This window comes from Engystomops pustulosus, chromosome 8, assembly GCF_040894005.1.
Source record: "Engystomops pustulosus chromosome 8, aEngPut4.maternal, whole genome shotgun sequence".
Classification (NCBI taxonomy): domain Eukaryota; kingdom Metazoa; phylum Chordata; class Amphibia; order Anura; family Leptodactylidae; genus Engystomops; species Engystomops pustulosus.
This window is the reverse complement of record NC_092418.1, coordinates 76,595,973-76,616,253: the sequence shown is the minus strand read 5'-3', so window position 1 is coordinate 76,616,253 and position 20,281 is coordinate 76,595,973. Positions and strand designations below refer to the sequence as shown.

General features: G+C 41.5%; 1 protein-coding gene across 1 annotated transcript in view; it reads right to left on the bottom strand.

Annotated features, from left to right (window-relative positions):
• Nucleotides 1-6,943, bottom strand: part of LOC140075436 (uncharacterized) — a 127,849-nt gene extending 120,906 nt beyond the window's left edge. The window contains exon 1 of the mRNA XM_072121350.1: nt 6,840-6,943. The gene's annotated coding sequence lies outside the window, so the exon portion shown is untranslated. The remainder of the gene's footprint in view (nt 1-6,839) is intronic.
• Nucleotides 6,944-20,281: the final 13,338 nt, after the last annotated feature.

Here is a 20,281-nt window from a genome sequence, read left to right as displayed (position 1 = left end):
TCAAAATTTTTAGCTGTAATGGGACCAAGGATTATCAATAAAGCTTCATTACAGACACCTTACAGCTGATCATTGCAGCCTGGAACTATACTAAAGCATCCAGAGAGCTTCACCAGAGGGGTCTGTCTTTAACTATGGGTCGTCTGTAAGTCGGGTGTCCTTAAGTAGGGGACCATCTGTATTCTCTGTGATACTAAATAAAAAGTGAAAAGTTTATGTTGATTGACCACCAAGCTAAGGCTACCTATAGGAAGAGATTAGACCAGTGCAGAGTAGAACTAGACAGTGTTGCAATTTAATAATTTAGCACATGGCGAAAAGTGTCTTAAATGACTCTCCACATTCTAGAAGGTGTTATAGAACGTGGTAGACAAGACAAATTGCACCAGAAAAAGGTGTCAGTAAACTAGACATAAAGGAAAAGTGTTGCATGGGAAAAACTGGAAATTTGTGGCACCACAGGAGGCGCACCCGGGGCATCACATGGCACTAACAGAATATTAAATGTGCCCCATTGTTTTTGATCATAGTCTAAGGCCCCTTTCACACTTGCGTTGCAGATCACGTCAGAGTTTGATCAGGGTGCGATCAGGGTTTGGTCAGTGAAAAGCGCACATTTTGCATCAGAGTGCAATCAGTTTTCATTCAGAGTTTGTTCAGTGTCTCAGTTTTTCATGCGCATTTTCAATGCAATTTCAATGCGTTTTTCACGCGCAGGTAATGACTCAGGACTGAACTCTATCTTTTCTATGGCAATTGATGCGTGAAAAACGCATTGCACTTGCATTGGACTTGCATGTGTCACAGAGTGCAATGCATTTTTGATGCATCTCCATAGACTTGTATGGTGCGTTTTTCACGCGCGTGACTTGCAAAAGTAGAGCGCGTGTGTGCGTGAAAAAAATGCAAGTCTGAAAAGACCCATTGATTACAATGGGTCAGAGTGCAATGCAAGTTCTGTGCGTCAAAAGCGCATGAAAAACGCAAGTGTGAAAGGGGCCTTAGAGGTTTTGTGTTGGAATTTATTTGAGTAGGATGTTCTTAGCTTAGATACATTGAGAAAGCGGGAGTTAAATAAATGGTGCAACACTGGCGCACCACTTCAGCCACTCTGTTTATATCCATCTCATATATGGCCAGGACTATAGCGCGTTACAACACCATCTTTATCTGGAAAGTTTTTTATCGTGTTTATTTCTACTTAGGCTTAGGATACATTTATTCATTGTTAATAGTCATTTCTTTTTTTGCCATTCACTTTGTATTTCTCGGTATTGTAGTTATTCAATTGGTGCAGCATTACAGTCATTATTTGCTGTCGACCATGATTTTGCAGAAAATCTCTCACTTAAATTGAACATGTTTAGTGAATTACATTTTAATATCATGGAGGAGAAGGTTAAAGATGTTTTCTCTGTACAAAGCAATGTAGGCTCTGTTACAATCTTATATAACAGCAATATAATTTTTGGCTCCAAAGGAAAAATTATAAAGCTTTTTAGCTTTTGTTATATTGTAAGTGCACCACAACTTGTATGGATTGAACAGACCATGTAATTGCATTTGGATGCATAGAGTAATAAAGACTGCACAGGGTGGTATGTGTTTATATAATGTGACCATATATTATTGTCAAGTAGTTATAACATTCTTCTTTTTCTCTAAACCTGTCCCTGGACAAGGTATTCAAGACTAACCCAACTTGTGTTCTTGGATGGTATTTCATATTTGTTGTATTTGTCCTATTTACAGGGCTGGGAAAAGAGGTAGGCCAAGGCCATATCACATTTTTGCTACAGATTTGAAACAGCAATGTAATGACTAGTGATGGGAAGTCCAGCTCTTTTCAGTGAGCTGAATCATTAGACTCTGCCCACTGAAAAAAGTTGTCTCTTATGCCAAACATGTCTAAAATACAGATACTTGATGGCTTAAATACCATATGTAAATAAGTTGTCATGGATGCCCTTGCGACTTATGTTCCAGGTTGCAGGTGCACCCGTGTGCCTTTCTGTACCCCTGGAGTTCTGCAGATTCACTAACCTCGCCGCGCTCCAGCGATGGTCTCCTCGCTCCGGCCCTCGCTTCCCTGCCTCCTAGGGTGTGGGCGCACTGGCCGTCTAAGATTTGAAAGGGCCAGCGCACCAATGATTGGATTGGTGCTGGCCGATAACCTTCCCAGATAAATACCTGGTCTTTTCCTGCGCCCCTGCCGGATCTTTGTGCCTTGTGCCTCAGAGAAAGCTTGCCCCTGATGTGCCTCACGTTTATGGCGATTTCCTGTTGTGACCTCGGCTCCGTTCCTGACTTGCTCATTTGCTACCAGCCCTGACCTTCTACCTGACCACAACTCCGACGTCTACCTTGCTTTCACCACCAACAGAGACAAAGTCACGTCTGTGGAGCGACCTAGTGGTACCACGCTGCAGCAAGTCCAAACAACTTTGCGGCGGCCTCAGGTGAAAGCCGGGTGCCACTTAGACTCCCCTCCCAGGTGTTGGCTTACGTCATCGTCCGTGGTGGTCCAGTGGGTTCCTGACATAAGTCATGGTATCTAAGAGGTTATAGCCTCTATAAAAAGCAATACAAACAAAATACAGGAAATGATGGAAAATATAGAGGGATGATATATAAAAAAAATCTTTAAAATTCTCAGCTCTCAATGATTTAGGAACAGATTTTTTTTACTTAATCCCAATGATAGACAATGATTATTTTAAAGGGGTTATCTGTAAAATCAACAGTCTATTCTTGGCACGGGCAATCAATATCAGTTGATGGTGCATCTCTTAGTATATTAAAAAAGTACATGTTAAAGGTTATAAAATAAAAAGATTATAGAGAACCAGTCACCACTGGCAGAGATAGGAATCACCGAATATTTATGTGATGTCCCTCTGTTATTCATCCTAGAAATGTAGGAATTAATTCCTATCACTATTGTCAATGGGAGGCAGATTGAAGAATCCATTCAAGCTGACAACGGTACAGAAAACTATGTGTGAACATACTCAAACAAAGGAATGGCAGATAAATATAGAAGATATAGATATTCCAGAATTGTAACTTTGTGAAGAAGACAATTCTTCACATGTCTGGAGAGGTGACTCTGGGGTTCAGTTAATAAAGCAATAATTACAATTATTTTTGGTTTATTTTTTATAGATTATAAAAACTTCTCACATGCTATGAGATATAAGAAAAAAGGGAACTATAGCAGAAGGAGAACAAAGGGAATTGGTTGAGGTGGAAATGCAAGGAAATCAATCTCCGAGAAAACCAGATGTAAGTATAATTAGCTCCGATTATCTAACATCTGGTCTAACACATACAACAGCCAGAAGAGGGGGGAGGGACAGTTTATCAAGCGCAAAACAAATTTACAGATAAAAGTTGTGTTTAAAGAAAAACCAATCAATATAATATGTATATCATTGTATCAGTGTTTCAAAGGATTGTAATGTGTTTTTACTGAAAAATAGTTCACAATTATATAGTAACTCCATTCACACAAAAACTTGAGGACCAAGTTCTTGATATGTATATATTGGGAAATTAGCTATCAATCCCCTGATATCTAATCACCCCAATGCTTGGATTCTGCTTCATAGACCAGCAATGTCATGTCGTCATCTGATAAAAAGACATTTACTGGAGCTATTTGATGGTTTTTCTGGGGGGATTTTGGCGTTAAAAAGTCTCAAAGTAGTTCCATTGAGGTTTTTTGAGACTTTTCACTGCTAAAAAGTCTCACAGGACTAATCACCGTTTCATTAATCTGGAGAAAACATAAAACTACTGCTAGTGCAACACCTGCAAAGCCAGATTCATGATTTAAAAAAGTCTCATAGTTACTCCAGTCCCCTACTGGTGTATGTGCTAAGACTTTTTATGCATTTTGAGACTTTTTTGGGGACTTTTTGAAAAAAAAAAATCCCAGACAAAAAATTGATGATAAAAACATTTATTAAAGGAACAAGCCATTTTAATGAATCTGATGGACAGCGGAGCTCCAAATGTAGACTTAGAACAGTCCCAAGGAGCCGGTCTAATGATAAATAACCCCAATTGAGCAGGGTCCCACACTCACTCAAGAAAATCATCGCTAACAAAATACTGGAGAATTTTTTGGTGCACCTTTAACATGGAACATATGACACACATTATTGGACTTTGCATGTTAAATGTGGTGCAGTCCAACTGTGCACCGGAGCACCCATTTCAATGACGAAATTTGTGTTGCGTGAAGAATAGTGCAGGAGCGACACAAAACACTTGTGTCACGGACACTGCTTAAATAGCTGTGCAAGCAGTTTGCACGTAAGAGAACGTGCAAGCACCTTAGTAAATGTGCCCCTATGTAGCTGATCCATTGTAAGGGGATTTAGTTGGATCCAGGTAACATCAGGTCATTAATTCTTATCTTCCAGGAGATCACTAAGGCCCCTTTCACACTTGCGTTTTTCACGCGCGTTTTCTGCTCGTGCTTTTGACGCGCAAAACTTGCATTGCACTCTGACCCATGTAACCAATGGGTCTTTTCAGACTTGCATTTTTTTTCACGCACAAACACGCCTTTTTTTAATGCGCGTTTAAATCTCGACATGCTCTACTTTTGCAAGTCACGTGCGTGAAAAACGCACCATACAAGTCTATGGAAACGCATCAAAAACGCATTGCACTCTGAGACACTTGCAAGTGCAATGCAAGTGCAATGTGTTTTTCACGCATCAATTGCCATAGAAAAGATAGAGCTCAGTCCTGAGTCCATTTCCCGCGCATTTTCTGCGCGTGAAAAACGCATTGAAATTGCATTGAAATTGCATCAAAAACGCGCGTGAAAAACTGAGACACTGAACAAACTCTGACTGAAAACTGATTGCACTCTGATGCAAAATGTGCATTTTTCACTGACCAAACCCTGATCGCACCCTGATCAAACTCTGACGTGATCTGATACGCAAGTGTGGAAGGGGCCTAAGGCCCCTTCCACACTAGCGTTGCATTTCACGTCAGGGTGCAATGCGTGAAAAACTGACGTTTTTGGCTGCGTTTTTGTTCCATTTTTCCTTGGAGTAATTAGCGTTTTTGCGTTTTTCACGCGCGTGTTGTTAGCGTTTTTTTTGCGTTTTCGGCGCATTTTTCACGCGCGAGTCAATGGGAGACTCGAGCATTTTTCAAAGGGACCATGGTTTGGGATTAAAATGTGTTATTTAATTGAAAAATAATGTCTTCTGATAAGTTGCAAACATCTGCGATCTATTCTTCACTGTTCCCCGTGTATATTATCTCCCGACAAGTTAGCAGATGTGAAGAACAGTGAAGAATAGAATAAAAACATTGTACACAGTGAACACAGTGACCACAGGATCATTTAAGATAAAAACACAGTGCAGAACACAGTGCAGAATAGATTACAGATGTTCGGCACATCTGCTCACATGTCGGGAGATACGCGCGGAACGGCGCGAACAAAATAGCATGTGAAGAACAATATATATGTGTGTAAAGAACACATTGCAGATGTTTAAATACATCTGCAATGTGTTCTTCACACATATATATTGTTCTTCACATGCTATTTTGGGCGCACCGTTCCGCGCGTATCTCCCGACAAGTATGCAGATGTGCCGAACATCTGTAATCTATTCTGCACTGTGTTCTGCACTGTGTTTTTCTCTTAAATGATCCTGTGTTCACTGTGTTCACTGTGTTCACTGTTTTTATTCTATTCTTCACTGTTCTTCATTGTGTTTTTTTAATTAAATGATCGTTCTCGAGCAGGGGAAATACTGTTATTCTGGTCACCTAGCAACCCTTTTTAAACACGTTTAAAACGCATTGCACTCGCATTGCACTTGCAATGATTGCGAGTGCAATGCGTTCTTGATGCATCTCCATAGACTTGAATGGGGCGTGATAAACGCGCGTGACTCGCAAAAGTAGAGCATGCTGCGATTTTGACGCGCGTGAAAACGAACGCAAGCACGCGCGTGAAAACCAACGCTAATGAAGAAAGACCCATTGAATACAATGGGACAGAGTGCAATGCAAGTTCTGCGCGTCAAATGCACGCGCAGAACTCGCGCGTGAAAAACGCCAGTGTGGAAGGGGCTTAACAGTTCTGAGCCTTTTCCACGCGCACAAAAGTTTGGGGGTGTCATGGAGCAGTGCGGGTGGGGACAGAAAGGAGTGTGAACATCCCAACCTGCTACATTTACTATATTTGGAGGAGCGGTGGAGAATATAGCGGAAATCTCAGCAGGGACAGACCTGGTCTAAACAGGTTCAACCTGGTGGATATTAAGTCTGGATCTACTAAGACCAGCGTTTAAAACAGCAGTCCGAATAATTCACCCCCATTATGTCAAAGGTTTCTAAAATTTCAAAAATTTTGAAAGGACTAATTTTGTCAAAGCCTTTAGCTTTTCATTGACCTTATAAAGGTTCAAACTTCTATGGATCTAAGATCTTATGGAAATACATAGAGGGTTTAGTAAGGCTTGTAATATCGTACAAGCTTTGATAAAGTCACAATCCGTTGCACATGGCCAGGAATTGTGACTATATCCTTCCTCATGACACCTCCATGGCAAGTACTCACAAAGGGATGTGTAGCCCATTTTTGGCACAGGTTACAGTGCAATTCTACACCAAGCAGGACTTGACTTGAAATTGTCAAGCCAAATGGTCAGGTGGCAGATATATCAAGGGGTTGCAGCCATTCCTCTTATAATCTGTATATAGAAGTCTTACCTTTACATATAGCTGATGTTATTAAGATAGGACAATTCTATGATGTGAGGTATAAAACAGAGCCCCTATTCCCTAGTACGTACGTGGCAGTATTACACAGAGCCTCCTGTGATTCTCCTGCAGGCCTTGGACAGACGTAGTTACTGTTGCCTTGGCAGAAGGCACACGGCCAGCAGGAGGGTTTGTATTAGATGGATGAACTCTGCGAAACAAGAAAATTGTCCCACTTACAGAAGATAATGAACAGAAAAGTGATACGGCGGAAGCAATTAATCCTAATCACTTAGAAGACAATGCAATTCAATTACCGTTTCTTTGAGGAGTTAAAATCCTCCAATTAATGTTAATAGGATTTTTTTTCTCTCGTGATGGTAGATAGCGCAGCACACTTCCAGTCTTCTTGTGCAGATAAGAAGAAACACAGGCAGCAACGCCTCTCCTCTATCTCACCGCCTCCTTCCTACAGCCTTTCTCTCCAATAACTTGTTTTTCAGAGTAATTACCTCTGGTTTGGACTTGACAGATGAAGCACAATCAGATTTACCAATGCAGAATTAAAAAGGTGAGACTGAAAAATGTTGTATGATTGAAAATTGAGATTCTTTTTACTATTAAAAAACAGACATACAGAGGACTTTATCTAGCAGAGCACTCCTGAATTCTGCCACTAAGTCACAAAATTAGTTTTGAACTATGTTGTGTGCATTACCTTCTTCTCTTTGGGAATGTGTAAAACATATATATGTCAGCATACTGTATAGACAGCAGAAAACTATTCAAATGCCACAGGGCCCCAATGACACTACCACCCATGGTGATGTCCTTGACTGGTGTCCCTGCAAGGCTTTACAAGGATCATTACCCAGTAAGTGATATATTTAAAGGGTCCCACTTAAGGACGGAGGCAGCAGATTTGTTTATTAAAGTAAAATGCAGCTATTATGTTTGCTACAAGAGGCAACTAGTTTGGTGTCTATCAAGTGACAACTTGCTTAGGGTTTACCAAGAACCACCATGTCAGGGGACAGTACTTTACCAGACCAGTTTCGGAGCAGAACACCATTCCTTTGTAAAATTAAGTAAAACCTTAACTAATAATTGTTATCCAATGGCTGTCTGTCTACATCCTCTCTTATGCACAGGAAGGGTGTCTGCTCACAAGCAATACACAAGCTAAGGACCTGCAGCTCAAACTGGGTCTGGATAGAACAATAGCAGCTGCAGGCTGGATCCTCTCTCTCTCACATTAGGCTCTCTATTCCTCTCCGCTACACCACACCACAGGACTCTCTCATCTACATCACTCCTGTACTCAGGACCAGACCCAGGAGGGAAAAAAACAAAAAACAAAACAAGGCTCTTTTCATACTAAACTTTTTTTTGTAAAAACAAGGCGGTAAGAAGCTAAAAGAAGAGCAGATCCTGCTAGAGGCGGCGCACACCAGTATTTGAGTGTGATTGGTTTACACTCTCTTATTCTGGTGGTAGATTTCCTTTAATGTCTGCACCAAATATGAAAAAAATCACAAATTTTTACAATTCTTACGCTCGGATGGGACTGGAGTGAATTTCTGCCTACATTTGCAACTTTCTAAAAAGTCTCACTTCATAAATCTATCACATCTGGATTCACTTGATAAATCTGTCGGAAATAGGCTAAAATGGAAAGTCTAGTAGATTGATGTGACTACAATGATAAGATTTCTGCCTTTTAGTTCTCCCATCTAGAGGGTTCTGTATAAACAGCCAATAGGAAAGCCTTAATGCTACCAGGTGACATGAATTCATTATTGCAACAACCAAACTTATTAATACCAACAATGGCCATAAAGTGGAGGTAGAAACTCATCTTGTTCATCAATCGAAGGGATGAGTGCATAAAGACATCCCTGTTATGAGGAGAGAAAGAGGAGTGATCAGGCCCTATTACCTAACATCACAGTGGTTACCCAAACTATTAGTAGGAACCTTTATCTGGCCGCAGCAGTTACATAGATAGCAAGTTAATTCACTGCAAGAAATAAAATATAGCCTTGCAGGGGCCACTAGAGTAAGGGTTATTCAGGTGAGGACCATGTACTGTCCATATGTCAAAAAGACTGCTCATGGGTAGCCCAGCAGACTTATTATAGTTATCTCAACCATACCCACTTCCATTATTTGTGGGGACCAGTAATATATGTTTTTTCTTTGTTTTTTAAATGAATCTTGGCTGTTTTCATTTTTGCACCATACAATGACCCATTCAAGGCAGACTGAAAAACAACAGACAATATAAGTAAGGCAGAAAGATGGAACATAGGAATGCTGCACACGAGAACACACAGGAGCAGAAACACACAGGAGCAGGAATGCAGGATACATGGGAACACACAGGAACGCTGGAGACACAGGAACACAGGAGACAGAGGAATGCAGGAATATTGTTGGGGAGCTTTCTCTAAGGTATAGGCAGAAAGATCCGGCAGGGTTTGCAGGAAGAGGCAGGCTTAAAGAGAACCCGTCAGGCAAATTAACCCCCTAAACTAAATATATTTTAGAAATTGCCATTAGAAAGCATTGTCCCTATCCCTTCATTGTCCCTCTACATGCCTGTAAACTTAAGCAATGAGGTCCTAAAGCTGTATGCAAATGACCTGGTAAATGTCCAATGACTCATTAGCATATTCAAGCTGTCCGCCTTATTCATGAGTGGGACTTACAGCCACACCCCCAGTGCTCGACTGACAGCCTGTATAATGGTGTGAGGTATAATGGTGTAAAGGCTCCTCCATGTGCTTCCTGGTGCTGACAGCCCCTGCAGCTTATGTGTGTATAGGAGAGATACAACAGCTCCAGGCAGCCATGTTATAGCAGAAAATGTCAGGTACTTGTGTAGCTGTGTATTAGGAGGGAGAGCATGTCAGCAGATGAAGCCCAGACACTAGCAATTCTTTACTATACATACACACAGACATGAGCAGGGGGAGGAGAGGGGAGGGGTAACAGGGGTGACATCACTGCCTCTGACCATGTGACCAGCCTCATTTACATAACAAAGAAAAGATGATTTTACAATGATAGATGTATGTGACAGAAATAGTGACAGAGACCTGATGACAGGTGTCCTTAACCCCTTAGGGACGTGGCCCTTTTTCGTTTTTGCATTTTAATTTTTCACTCCCCACCTTCAAAAATCTGCAACTTTTTTATTTCTCCATGTAAAGAGCTCTGTTTGGGCTTGTTTTCTGCGTAACAAATTTCACTTCATAGTGATGGTATTTATTATTCCATGCCGTGTACTAGGAAGCGGGAAAAAATTCAGAACGCAGTGAAAATGATGAAAAAACGCATTTGCGCCGTTTTCTTGTGGGCTTGGATTTTACAGCTTTCACTGAGCGCACCAAATCACATGTCTATTTTATTCTTTGGTTCGGTACGATCATGAGGATACCAAATTTGTACAGGTTTTATAATGTTTTCATACATTAAAAAAAATTAAAACCTTCTGTACAAAAAAAAAATTCTTCATTTTGCCATGTTCTGGCACTAATAACTTTTTCATACTTCAGTGCATGGAGCTGTGGGTGGTGTCATTTTTTGTGACTTTCGATGACGTTTTTAAGGACATTTTGAGGACTGTAAGGGCTTTTGATCACTTTTTATAGAATTTTTTATATTTTTCAAAATGGCAAAAAAGTTAAATTTTCGACTTTGGGCGCCAATTTCCGTTACGGGGTTAAACGCCGGAAAAATTCACTAATATATTTTGATAGATTGGACATTTAGGGATGCGATGATACCTAAAGTGTTTATGATTGTTACTGTTTATTTATATTTATATCAGTTCTAGGGAAAGGGGGGTGATTTAAACTTTTACTTTTTTTACAATTTTTTGCTAATACTATATACTGCAATACTACTGTATTGCAGCATATAGCAATTTTACAATGATTTTTAATAGCCTGCCCTCTGCTGGCTATTATAAATCATTGCACATGGCAAGCCTACGAGTCTCAATGAGACTCTAGGCTGCCATAGCAACCGATCGCCGCCCTCCGATGACATTCCAGGGGGCGGCGATCGTCCATCCAAGATGGCGGCACCCATATAACGGTATGTTATGTGCTGCGGTCGGGTTCGACCGCAGCGCTTAACAGGTTAACTGCCGCGATCGGTGCCAGCAACAACCGCAGCAGTGACAGGCGGGTGCTGGCTGTTTTATACAGCCATTACCCGCTGTGTATGGAGAGAGCTCAGCTCGTGATCTCTCTCCATACACCCCTTGCCGTGCGAGGACGATATAGTTCATCCTCGGTTGGCAAGGTGTTAAAGTAGAATTCTTGAAAATGGCCAGCGCCAATTAGTGGTGCGCTGGCCCTTTAAATCCTCTGAAGCTGGCGTGCATGCGTCCTAGGTGTCGGGAACGCACGCACGGCCAAGGAAGATGTAGCAGGAGCCGCGACATGTGAGCAGTGCGGGCGCCATGGGGGCATAGAAGCATGGGTGAGCCACCGATATGGATCACAGGACCACCCGTGACACTTAAGGGCTCAAACAAAACCCTTCTGCAGCTGTTACTAGAAGTGCTTTTACTGCAATGGCTACTATGTCTTTCTTTGGTGAGGGGGGGCACTATTAATATTGTTCTACTGTTGGGGCAATAATGTCCTTTAGAGGAGCCAGAGAACAGTATTCAGTTTGTGGAGAAGACAAAAGATGAAGTGGTGAACCTTAGATTTCTGTGTTGTGGTTAGAAAAAACAGATACCTATACAATGACTTGCGAAAGTATTCGGTCCCCTTGAACTTTTCTACCTTTTGCCACATTTCAGGCTTCAAACACAAATATATATAAAAAGATACAAAATTTTTGGTGAAGAATCAACAACAAGTGGGAGATAATTGTGAAGTGGAATGAAATTTATTGAATAGTTTAAAAAGTTGGATGTGTAATATTGTTTGGCATCTTTACTTTCAGTGCAGCAAACTTACTGCAGACATTCAGTGAGGATCTCTGAATGATCCAATATTGTCCCGAATGACTGATGAAGATAAATATAATCCACCTCTGTGTAATAGTGTCTCCGAATAGATACACCTGCTATGTCACAGCGTCAGGGTTCTGCATCATGAAGACCAAGGGGAAACTGCAGGCATGCCCATTATACTGGTGTGGAGAAGTTTAAAGCCAGATTTGGATAAAAAAAGATTTTTTAAAACGATTTTTTAAACATCCCAAGGAACCTGTGCTAACGTCATATTGAAATGGAAGGAGAGTCAGACCTCTGAAAATCTACCAAGACCCAGCCGCCCCTCTGAGCTTTCATCTCAAACAAAGAGAAGACTGATCAGAGATGCAACCAAGAGGCCCATGATCCCTCTGGATAACGGCAGAGATCTACAGCTGAGGTGGGAGCGTCTGTGCATAGGACAACAATCAGTTGTACACTGCACAAATCTGCCCTTTATGGAAGAGTGGCAAGAAGAAAACCATTTCTGGAAGATATTCATAAAAAGTCTTGTTTAAATTTTTTTTTTAATTTCCTGAGGGTGGCGGAAACCACTTCTTAATGGCCACTCTCATGCAGACTGCACATAAATACATGTACACACATTTGTATACAATACAAATGCAGAAGCATTTTTACTATAAGTGCCCCCCATATCAATCGTACATTTAACTTGTCTATATGATTACTAGTTCCAGTTCACTACCAAACTGATGGGCCATGAGATTACCTTTTTTTCCCAGTCCTTCCCTCTCTTTAATGATTACTTTCACACATCTCCGTATATATGTCCGGGCGTGACTGCTTCTTGTCTGTGTTTTACCACTTCAGAACGGCATCTGTTTGTCATTTGTTAAGTATATTATGTGTATATGTATGTGTAATTATGGTAATTAAGATTGTTATATATTTTAATTATTCTTTCTATGTGTATCTCCACTCTCTTCACTAGACATTTCTTTAACTAATCTATTTATGTGAATTGACCCTATGAAAGTTATACAGTCACAACAGTATAAAATGTTATAACAATTATTAAGTCTTAAAGCTCAATATTACTAGAACTGGATGTGTGCCCCAAGTATCCAACACGTTTGTAGTCCAAGTAACTACTACAAAGATGTTATAAAACTACACATGACAACCTAGAAAATGTGCTGCTCACAATGACATGGACGCCTGCTCATCGGTAATGGAGACCTCTAGTGGTAGATGAGTAGAAATACATCCGTTCAGATTTGGAATCCGATTATTTTTATTTCTCAACATTCTTTTTTACGGCCAGAGTTGAAAGGAAATTTTACTTATTATTTAACTTCTAAAAAGCACCACTAGTGCTTTGTAGAGATTAAACAGTCTGACCCTGCTATACCTTTGTTATAAATAATCAGTGGCTGCTTCTTTGTAAAAAAGACTTTAACCCATTAATGACATATGACGTATCTGTACATCACACTTCGCCTGCATGTGTAAAGAGAGGGCTCATGGGCTGACTAGCCAGGAAGTGATGATCTGTCACCATGGCAGCCTTGGATCTTTATAACACCCGAGGCTGTATATTGGCTGAAGAAATGTTACAATGTGCCAATGGCGCATTGTAAGGGATCATGTGTAAAATCCCAATATACTGCCATGCTGTAGTATGGAGGTCTATGGTAGGATCAATCAGACAACCTAGGGTTAAAGTACCCTAGGGGGTCTGAAAAAAATTATTAATAAAAAAATTCAAATTGCCCCCCTTTCCCTAGAATGAATATACAAATAAACAGTAAAAATCATAAACATGTTTGGTATCATCACATCCCAAATGTCCAATCTATCAAAACATAACAACAGTTATTACCCGCGTCCAAAACTACAATTTCTCAAAATTTTGCAACAAATAAAAATGTGAACAATGTTCAACCCAACCCAACTTCACAACTCTAAATCTGCCTTCTGGAGTCCACACATTGGGTGGAATTCATTAGCATTTAAAACGCAAGTTTTAAGATCCCCCCCACCGGCGCTCCAGTACCCATATCTTCTATGACGCTCTGGCCTCTTAGTATATCGGGCACAAACTCTGCTGATTTGGAGGAGTCATCTGCCATAGGCTCCACTGGCAGAGACTATAGTAAATCTGGTGGCCAGGCATTCACGCCCCAGCTCGCCCACCGCCAGACTAGCCCCCACCCACTCACCACCTTGATACACCCAAAGTGGTGTTCGGGTCGAAGAATCCATGAAACTGGCAGGGAGGGGGAAATTTATGTGTCTTCTCTGCCAGATAAATTGTAAAGAAGGCAAGTTGTGTATAGCCTTGATGTAAGATGCATTACCAAATAACATGAATGTGATCTCCCTTCATCTTTCAGACCTACACACTTTTCAGCACATTTAATCATACAAGTTTCACCTCTGCTAAATTTTCTCCTAGATATCACTTCCATCTTGTAATATTATTACCTACTTCATGATTTAGTGAGCTGCCCAATATCTCGTATCCTCCGGATATAGTGTAGTTATCTTTACTGAGCAGATCATTAAACAATGTGGGATTCACTATTAAATTCTAGCATTCATCTGATGTTTTGAGGAAAGATAAAATTTGCTTAAATGTTAAGAAATAAGAGTTAGTGGCATCATCAGGAGTATGAAATACTAGAAAGTATCATAGTATATAAGGCTGGAAAAAGACGCAATTCCATCAAATCCAACTTAAATTAAACAATAGTTTTTCCCCATAACCCGTGATATTTTTGCTCCTCAAAAAGTCATCCAGGCCTCTCTTGAACATGTACATAGAGTCCGCCATAACAACCTCCTACGGCAGAGAGTTCCATAGCCTCACTGCTTTTACAGTAAAGAATCCCTGTCGAGGTGTAGACAGGGCTGCACCTGCCATGAGGCGACATGAAAATCTCGCCTCAGGCGGCAGAAGTCCAAGCCCTGATGGAAGCGGCATCCTGGGTGAATAAAATGAGGGTGATTCGGGCTGCCCAAATCACCCATCATGAAATTAATTGTGTCTGTTTCTTTCAGAACACAGACGCAATTAATATACAGAGTGGCACAGGCCCGTTTGGCTGTTTAGGCCGCTCTGTTGTCCCGGTACAGATCATTTGGGGGAAGCGGCTGCGTGCAGTCTCAGTCTCCGTGCTGTCCCTGGAAGAGTCAGATAATGATCCCCTCCAGACTTGCAGGGAGCGGCGGACGAGGCTCAGATCATCCACCTTGTAGCACAGTAGCTGCCCGGGGCCGTGGATGTTGATGCGGTCTGTGTCCTGTAAGTCAGCCCTGAACTCCCACAGCTGCTGCTCCTCCTGCTCAGGATACGGGCCCCATCGGATCCCCACAATGCTCATACGCAGCAGCCCTAGCCGCACAGCCATCATGAGGACACAATAGATGATCGGCTGATCAGTCAGGAGGCATTGATGTATGTATATTTTGGGGCAGAATTACTTACGCGGTCCCTTCGCGATCCAGCTGCATGTTCTCTGCGCTGGATTCGGGTCCGGCTGGGATTTATTAAGGCAGTTCCTCCGCCGTCCACCAGGTGGCGCTGCTGCGCTGAAGAGCATCGGAACACACTAGAATACACCGAGCCGGGCCGAGTGAAGGTAAGTGCAATTTTTGCGACACATTTTTTTTTTAAATGCGGCGGTTTTTCTGAATATGTCGGATTTTCGTTCGGCCACGCCCCCCCCCGATTTCCGTCACGTGCATTGCGTGGCAATTCAGGGGAAATTGGCGCAAATCGGAAATATTCGGGTAACACGTCGGGAAAACGCAAATCGGGCCCTTAGTAAATGACCCCCAATGTGTCTATATATTTGTGTGTGAGTGTGTATGATGTGTGCATGATGTACATAAACTATGGGGGTCATTTACTAAGGGCCCGAATCCCGTTTTTCCGACGTGTTTCCTGAATATTACCATTTTTCCCTGAATTGGCCCAGGTTTTTGGCGCACGGGATCGGATTGTGGCGCATCGGCGCCGGCATGCACGCGACGGAAATGGGGGGGGGTGGCCATCGGAAAACCCAACGGATTCGGAAAAATTTCCTTATTTTTTTTTTAAAAAGTGCACTTACCTGCACCCAGCCTAGCCTTAGTGAATCGCCGGAAGAAACGAATCAGTGTCGGAGAACCCGCCGCTGGATCGGGAATGGATCGGGTAAGTAAATCTGCCCCTATGTGTGTGTATATGATATATGGTATGGATACACTGTATGTATGATGTCTATATACTGTATCTATGTGCATATAATACAGTATGTACAAGTATATGCAGTATGTGCTGCATCATGGGAACCGGGACAGGTGAGTTTTAGATTCTGCCTCTATGCTGCACTCCCGACCAGCGCAGCATAGAGGCAGAAAAGTGATCGATCCGGATGGTGATCAATTGTACCAGTGTCTTATAGCGGCACTGGTACAATTGATCCGGGGGCCCGAGTGGGCCCCTCCAGTACCCCGGGGCCCCGGCACTTGCCCGGGTTGGCCGGGTGCTGTGGCTGGGCCTAGCCATGGGCGTAGAGGATGCCCCCTTATCCTGGTCACAGGCCTAGGTACAAAAAGATCTTTGGAGAGATCCTTGTACTGTCCGTTCAGGTATTTGTACATTGTAATGAGGTTTCCATTGAGCCATCTTTTTTCTAAACTGAATAACCCCAAATTTTGTAATCTGTCCTTGTATTGTAATCCCCCATTCCCCCTTGGTTGCGCTCCTCTGCACCCGTTCCAGCTCTACTATGTCCTTTTTATACACTGGTGCCCAAAACTGTACACAATATTCCATGTGTGGTCTGACCAGGGATTTGTATAAGGGCAAAACTGTGTCTTTATCGTGAGAATCTATTCCTCCCTTAATACATCCCATAATTTTATTTGCTTTAGCAGCAGCTGACTGACTCTAGTCACTAAAATTAAGTTTACCGTCCACCAATACCCCCAAGTTTTTTTCAGCTTCACTTGTACCAAGTAATTAACTGCTTAGAACATAATTGTACTTTTTGTTTCCATCACCCAAGTGTATAACTTTACATGTATCTGCATTAAAACTCAACCATTTCTCTGCCCACTCCTCAAGCTTCCACAAATCCATCTGTAATGCTATACTGTCGGCCTCAGTATTAATTACTTTACACAGCGTACTATCATCTGAATATATTGGAACTTGACTTGGTAAACCAAATCTGAGAATGTGCCAATCAAAGACAACCCTCTGTTTTTTAATACTAAGCCAATTGCTCACCCAAATACACAGTTTTTCCCCTTGTTCCAGCTGTCTCACAACTTTACCTTATCCCATGTCCATGTTAACACTACTGTAGTTGTTGGACATATCTGGCAGCTTTTGTCATAAATCCCAGAGCACGGCATGAGGTTGAAGGTTTTACAAAGCATAAATTCACATCAAAGTAGATTAAACTGTTATCCTTCGGCTTGGGGTTTAGTTACACCATAGCCATAGTGCTGATTTATGAAGTATTACAATGCAATTGGCTGGGCCACGCTAGTGTTATTCAAATACAGTACATGCCACATGTGGATTACCACAAGCTAGTTTACACCTATAATAGATGGCTAGTCTATATTAAATCTGTATAAGGGCAGCAAATTACATATATGGATCCTTAGAAGCAATTCTGCATTATGCAGCATGTTTAGTAAACTTTTATTCATGTATGCTGATCCACGTTTCGTGGCTAGTCCACACTTATGTTATATAAGTGCAGCATATGATATATGTAGACTAACCTGTATCATATAGCACTAATAGAGCACCTAAAACGTACTGACATATATCTCATGGTGGATTTGGATTTGATCAATATATTTGTAGCATATGAGAACTGGCTAAGCCAATTTATTTTTTAGTCGAACTGTATATTTTATAATTGTAATCCCAGGAAATTTTTTTTTGGTCTCTGTGACAATTGGTTTTGAAAATGTTTGGTTGTCAACAGAAACAGGATTAACAATAAAGCTTCATTGCAGAAACCTTTGATAACTGTTACAGATGATTATTGTAGCCTAGGGCTAAAGTACAGTAAATTACCAACATCCAGGGGTCAGTTTGTAACTAGGGGTCATCTGTAAGTCAGTTGTTCTGACAACCCTTCTGCTAATTATTCACACCTCCATTCAGCTCTGTGGCTGGGGAGGGAGGAGGCTGGCAGAATCACTGAATTAAGGTGTGAGTAATTAGAAGATGGCGCAGCGAGCAGGAGCTCCTGTGAAGTAGCCAGGAGCCCCTGAGGCTCACTTGCATCATTTGAAAATACTTTTAAAAAACTAAGCTATTTGAAGAAAGATGAGGAGGCTGGCTAGAAGCACTGAATCCATTATGTAGATTCTAGAAGCACTGAATCCATGTTGTAGATTTCCTTTAAGGGAATGGTTGGACTAGAATACAAGGACAGATTATAAGATTTGTGATGATTCATTTTAGAAAAAAGGATGGGGAGACCTCATTACTATGTATAACTATCTGAACAGGCAATATATTTGGGCATGTTCAGCCACGGGCCAAGTAAGGACATACCAGTACTATTAAAAATAAGGGTAAATATGGATCGCACTGGAATTCCTATTACTCCAGCCCGTATCTTTACCAACGCTGTTTTGTATGACAGGCACATTGCCACCCTCTGTACCAACATCCTCACCTTTCTCATTTCATTCATTAGAACTGCAGCGCTCTGTTAGATTCCAACATAAACTTCAGTTCCACCCTGCCCTATTGTTACCCTTATTCCAAAATCCTGACTTTCCTCCGGGACTAGAACAAGGGGAACTTCAGGTGGTGGGCAGCAAAGGGCATTGTCCATGTGGGGCACCTGATGTCCGGAGCAAATTTCTATCTAGAAATTAAATTAGTGCAAAATATGAGGTCCCTACCTTCGAAGTCTTTATGCTTAAATTAAACTTCACATTTTGTACATTCTATACATCGAGGTACACCGTCAGACTCCCATACAATCTTTGTATGAGTGATCCATACAGCTTTGGAAAATCTTTGTATGTGATCCTCTTATATTCTATCTTTATTGCTCCTCCCCCGGACGTCAAGTCACGCTTCATGGAACAGCGGGAGGCCGACCTGGGCTGCCAGTTCTCTTTGTCGAGATGAAGACACTGCTGCACAACCCTAGCTAAAAGTAGCCAACAGGTTTTGCTAGCGGAAACCTGCCTCGGATTTCTACTATGCCTACTAAGTACCTGCCCGACTTACTAATATGTTCCCCCATCTGCCCAACACTTGTTTCAGGGGCTGTAGTGCCCTGCGCAATTTGGCCCATATCTGGTGGCATTGCCCTATAGTCACCTCTCTCTGGGACAGTGCCAAAACCCTCATCTGATCCCTATTAGGTACTGCAACACCAGGGACGCCAGCAGTTCTTTTACTGGGAGGTAAGCCAGCGATGGTCAAAAAAAGAGTCCTTGAATAATTCAATTCATAGCACTGGCAAACAGAACATACATGTAAAATCGCCTGATCTGTCTTTTACAGCAGTCAAAAATAGAATTAACCTACTAATGTTTTTGGAGCAAATTGGGGTGATCAAGACTGACACCTTCCAGCTGTCTGGAGGGATATGGAACCTTTGAATTTCTTTGCAGGGTGCCCCCGACCAGGGCCGCTGCTAGACAAAGTGGGGCCCTGGGCAAAACTAAAACTGGGGCCCCAAAATAAAACTATTTTATGACCAGTCACAGTCAGCAAGAGGCTCTCTTTAGTATGGTAATAAAAATGTAATATTGGAGAATTTTATAGGAGACCGATGATAGGGAGATTGATGGGCAGCACGGTGGCTCAGTGGGTAGAGCCTTGCAGCGCTGGTCAACATCTGCAAAGAGTTTGTATGTTCTCTCTGTGTTTGCGTGGGTTTCCTCCGGGTCCTCCGGTTTCCTCCCACACTCCAAAAAAATCACGTTTAGGTTGATTAGATTGTGAGCCTCATTGGACACAGGGACCGAATTGGCAAGCACAGTGCAGCGCTGCATAATCTGTGTGCGCTATATAAATAAAGTAATTATTATTATGATAGAAGATAAATATGAAAGATGATAGAGATTTCTAGATGCAGAATATAAAGTAGATGATATATACAGTAGAAGAGAAATTGATTGATTAATAGATGAGATTGATTGATATATAGATAGAGAAAAAGCGAGTTATAAAAATGGTCAGATTATAGGAGATAGATAACTAGACAGATAGATTTATAGACAGGAGATAGATGATAAGCATCTTCACCCGGGAATTCATTAACCCTTTCACCAACCGGCATCCCTGGATATTTTGTTATTGACCAGAGCAATCTTACAATTTTGACGTTTAAAAATCAAATCAAAATGAAAGCAAAAAGAATTCAAGTAAACCCAACAAACCACATATGTTTTGAAAGCAGACACTTGCCTGATTTTCAAAATTGCATTAAAGAGTTTATAGACATAAAAAACCAAAAAAACTTATAGAATTTTGAAAGCAGACAACCAGGCGATGCATTTGGCAATTTATATTCAAAATTTCTAGATACT